This window comes from Lathyrus oleraceus, chromosome 7 (genome assembly GCF_024323335.1).
Source record: "Lathyrus oleraceus cultivar Zhongwan6 chromosome 7, CAAS_Psat_ZW6_1.0, whole genome shotgun sequence".
In the NCBI taxonomy this organism is placed as follows: domain Eukaryota; kingdom Viridiplantae; phylum Streptophyta; class Magnoliopsida; order Fabales; family Fabaceae; genus Lathyrus; species Lathyrus oleraceus.
This window is the reverse complement of record NC_066585.1, coordinates 397,208,124-397,213,753: the sequence shown is the minus strand read 5'-3', so window position 1 is coordinate 397,213,753 and position 5,630 is coordinate 397,208,124.

The window sequence follows — 5,630 nt, the reverse complement described above, 5'->3', positions numbered from 1 at the left end:
TCATTGTTGTTTACTTTTATGTCATTTATATTCAAGTACTCATCATAATCATTATCATTGTATAAACTTCAATCATGCATATTTATTATATTGTTTTTACACTATTGTTATCATACTCATAAAATCAACAAAAACATGATAAAAATATAAGACCAAAAACAAGTCATGGCACTTAATCAATTTGGATCTAGAGGATCCCATTTAGGACCTTTTCTTGGAGCCTTTTCCATTAATTTCTTGTGACACTTTGTTTCAAACACTTGGGTTTCATTTGTACTTACATACTTGTTGTAAGAATGACATCATGGCACCACCTTAGGGGGACATGTTTGTAATACCATTATCCTTTGTTTAGCATAAGTCACTTTTGCACACACAAGGCTTTCTCTTGGGATACCGTACAATAATATCCTTTATTTTCTTGTTGGTTGCTTTTCATTCATGTTGCGTAAGCCATATTTCTTAATTAAATAAACAAACCCTTGATTCAACGTTAATCGACTTTTTTCTTAATCAAATTCAAAACACTTAATAACTACGAATAGTATTGTGTGTCATGAGCCTTTTGTACGCAGGACTCCTAACTTGTTGTCTAGAATATTCACCTCCGCCTCTAGACTTTAGTGCAATCTAATCACAAACTCTTTTCATAATCCCTTGTTTAAGGTAAAATCAACACAACCCATCAAACCTAGTTTTTGTGCCTTAGGGCACCCACTCTGAAAACCCTTTTCTCAAAGGTAAAATCAACCAACACACAAACATTTTCTTCTCTGAACTACGGAGATCTGATTCCTCATCCCCGAACGAGTGATACGTAGGCACAAGGGCCACAATCCTTGTCTAGCACCATAAATAAAAACCGAAAACCCCTCTCTTTCCCACACATTCTTTTTGAAAATAAAACAATAACAGATAAATCCCGATGCACGTCAACAAATCAAATGTTTCCCATGAAATACCATGGACGTGAGGGGTGATAATACCATCCCCTTGAGTAACCGACACCCGAACCCTAATCTCAATTGCGAGACCGACTCCTTATCCTTTCCTAGCGTTTCCCGTGCGCTTATCCTTTTTTAGGGTTTTATCAACTTTTTCCCCTCGCCTCTCCGATAGAGGCACGCAAATAAAATTCGGTGGCGACTCTTCAGACTCTTTTGTTCAGTACGTCCAGTCTCCTCGTTATCCGAAAACCCCGGTGGTAACAACTGGCGACTCTGTTGGGGGCTGGTTTTCCCTAAATGAGTCTAGCCTAGTCTGGTTTGTTTCTCTTTTTATATACTTTGAGATTTATCTGTTATTTATTTTTTCTATATATATTACTTTTATTGCTAACCTATGTTTAATTTCTTTGTTATTCCGTTGGTCCGTAACTTTGGTCCCGTGACAAAGAAAATTTGGAAGCAATAATGGTTACAAAGAAAGCCTTGTGTGAAAGACTCTCCACCCTATTCTGAGAGCTTTCTTGAGATATGAGAGGTTGAGTAGTGTTGGTCCGTGAGGTCCCTTGCTCATTAGGGTCATACGAGAACCACACTTAGTGGTAGATTCTTTTAAGGGGATTGATGACCGTCGTGCTTTCAGCGTAAGCATCCTTTCCTTTACTAGAGTTCGTGATCCTAAGACCCCTTTAAGAACATTTAACCATAGCCAGCCTAGACCGATGGTTGCATAGTATATTCCACCGAGGTGCCTTCCTCGTAAGGATCGATACAAAGATCTCACTTAGTGTAGCTAAATTTGATGGAACAGTGTAAGGCCCCAATTTTTACCCTAAGATCCCTCATGTTATCTCATCATATGCATTGGTTTTGGGATTACACCTTAGTATCCTCCTTACCCCTCATTCATCGGGGTTGCATTGGGAGAGATCACCAAGCATATTTGATTGTATCATGCTTTGTTTTTCATTATTTACTAACCAAAATACCAAAAATACATCAATGTATAGTTTGTTGCTTTTGTAGGTAGTGTGTGCATCCACCAATGCTTCATCAAGCTCATATCTAGGGTTTAAGGCCCTCAATGCAAGGAGACTAATCAAAAGATGGTTCACATTTACTCTAGACATCATATATGGATCCATGTGGTCTTCACATATCATTTTGATCAAGAATTCATCAAGAGTTTGAAGCTTGTTTGACTTGGAAGCCCTAATTCATCTAGGTATCTTGTGTGACTTCCTCAACAAGTTTCCTCATCAATTGATCAAATAGTTCAATGGATACTTTATATTACATCATCTTACACATATATGATCCTCCATGAGTCCTAAATATCAAGAGAATGTCAAGCTAGCAAGATGATTCATGGTGGTTGGCCAGAGAAAGTTAACTAGTCAAAACTGGGGTTCCCTAGACCTTATCTCCTATAATTTTTGTTATATGAAAATGATTCCAAGATAAAAGTTACTTATAAAGACATTCCAAACAACTTTAATGTTGAATTCAAGATCTAGTTTTGCTTGAAAAGTCATTTTTTATGGTGAAAGATTATAGGTCATTTTGTCTAAACCCTTGTTAGGAGGTCAATTTCCCAAGACCATAACTTGCTCAATTTTTATGAGATGAAAGCCATTCAAATTCCATGATCAAATTAAAGACATACTATTCAACTTTTATGTTTTGAGCCATTACCATTGAACAAGTGATTTTGGGCCATTTTGGGTCATTACCATTGAACAAGTGATTTTCCTCAACGTCTAAAATGCATAACTCCTTCATGCCAAATCAAAATGAGGTAAAATATGTGACCAAATTGAATAGGTTTGAAATAGCTATAACTTTTATGAAGGAACTTTTTCCATTTGAAGGCCATACCAAAAGTTATTCAAGGTGGAAGAAGTGAACATTTGACTTGGTACTTAGAAAATTTTAAAATATGTTTGATTTTAGAAACTTTCACCTCAAAATTAATCATGATCCAAGCTTCAAATGGAAAAGTGTTCAACATGAAAGTTATTTCCCTTGATCTCAACTTTCCAAAAATTCCAAGATCATCTCATTTGGATCAAAATTTAAGGACTTGTGCATGGGTGCAATGCATGGTCCCATTTGGAAGATTCTCACAACCATTTCCCATTCCACATTGCATGGCTTCATGAATTACTTTCAGCATCACATGCGCACATTTTTGGACCTATTCTAATCATTTTTTTGGGCTTTATACACGCCCATGAAGTCTTGCATGAGGTCATTTCTATTTTTGGATTTCAGATGGAAGTGTGTGGAAAGCATGTGATAACCCTATAAATACAAGTGGTATAAGATCAGAAAAGAATCAACACCTTGCCCAAGCTTTGCCAAGACAACTCAGACCACTCATTCCATAGAATTTCTTGAGGATTTCATTGAAATTGAGTTTGAATTTCACCTTCTGTTTTGAAGTTCAAACTCCAAGAATTCGTTTCCCTTTCCATCTCAATCGATCACCGCAAGCAAGAGGAAGAGGTATCAAGCAAATCCCGATCAAGATCAAGCAAATTTGAAGCTACTCGAAGGTGAAAATGCAGAAACTTCATCTCTTCGATTCTCTCTCAATTCTTTATTATTCTTTGTGATTTTTGGTTTGTTGAAGTCCCACCAATGTAGGCAACAAGATTGAGTTGCTTTGAGGTCAAATCGAAGCAACCCAGTTCATGATCCTCAAAGTTCAAATCCTTGTATCTTTTTATATACTTGGAATTGGAGAAAATCCAGGCCAAATTTGTGATCCTGAGCATTTTCTCTTCAAATTAATGTCATTGTTATCCATTTTTCATGAGGTCTAGGTTGGACCAGTCTGATGGTCATCACTGGATAAGATGACCAGAGCTAGGGCTCTAGTGGTGTGTTGGCAAGGTTCCAACCATCTGATATTGGTTCAACGTTTTAACCTCAACCCTTACTTTTGCATACCATGCGTGTACACACGTTGACTAAGGTGTCGAATGAAAGTGCGCGCTTGGCCATCAGATCTGCCACCTCAATTAATGAGGGGAATCTGATGGGCCTTGTTTTTTTGAATTTCTTTTTATTTTTTGATTTTTCATTTAATTGCTTTATTTTGTTTAATTCATAATAATTTCATATTTAATCCAAAAAATATGAGACTTTCACCAAAAATCTTTAAATATTTTCCTCTTTCATTTTCTGAATTAAAATTTTCTTTGGATTAATTTTGATATTTTTCATGAATTAAATGTTTTTGTGCATATTTTTAATTGTTTAAAAATACTTCTGACTTTTTAAAAATCATGAAATATTTTGTCTAAGGTCCTTTGACCTTGTTTGACCTAGGATAAATCTCTTGGCCACTTATTTGGTGTTGTGAAGAAATTTTAGGTTTTGATCAATTTAAATTGTATTTTAATGCATTTTTAATTTGATATTTAATTGATCAATTGTGTAAAAATTATGTTGAGCCATTTTTCTGGTCTTGTGATGTTTGACTATTTGTTTAGGCCTTGGTCAAGGTTGATTTGACTTTTGTTAGATTAAAATCATTGGATTTAGGGGATTGATGAAATATACATTTCATCTCCCAAAATGAATGAATGATTTTAATTTGATAAAATTCCTCCCATGACCAATTTGTGTTTCTCTCATTTCCCCTCCCCTTTCATCTTCGTCTTTATTCTTTCCCATTCCTTTCATTGACCAATGAAATCTCAATATCCTAAGGCTAATTGGTTCATTAATGACCTTGTGTCAGATGAACCAATACAAGTATGAATGAGATAAGTCCATCCCTTTTGATATTTTCTTTTAGTGTGTGGTATGTTTTAGGAGTTTGGTTCATTATACCAAATCTCTAACGTGCATTAACACCCAAATTTTATTGCCCGACCTCAAATAGTTGTGACTTCTACATAAGACCAATTATGATTGCTTAACATAGAGCTAAATTTGATCGTAAAGGCATAGCATTTTAGTAAGTGAGATTGTAAGTCTCCCATATTTCATGGTATTATGTGGAAACTTGGCCTTTTTTACTTCCTATGGAAGATGGCTTGGTTCAAGGATTCATGCTTGTGAATAGATGGTTGAGTGTTCTCCAAAGAATGGCTTAATCAATTAAAAAGCAAAACATCACTAACATTCAATTAACCTTGACTAACATTTGACTAACTATTGTTAATATTTCTTTACTTTCAAGTCATTTACTTTATGCAATTTAATTTCTAGTCATTTATCATTCATTTCCATTTACATTTCATTAAACTTGTTTATGTTTATGCCATTTCCACTTTGCTCATTTGAGCCATATATTGTGATTGTATATATTTGTTTGTGTATTTTGATTGTGCTTGTGGTCTTAGGACCTTAAAATACCTAATAAACAACAAAATCCCTAAAAAATGTTTGAGTGGACTGTTGAGCTTGATCTGAACTTTTGGACTTAGGATTAGGCAACACTCCATATGCAAAAGGACTTGGCCAATGCCAACATTTTGAGACCAAGTTATTGTGAATTGAACCTTCATCTGATGCAAGTATTGGAATTTATTTGAACTTATCTCCTACATGGTCTTGATGCAACTGTTACTTTGATCCTGTGTCTAGGGCTTTCTTCTGAGTTGATCAAGGAGTATTTCATTTGATACATAAGAAGACAAAGAAGACTGCTAGCTATGGGATTTTCTTGCT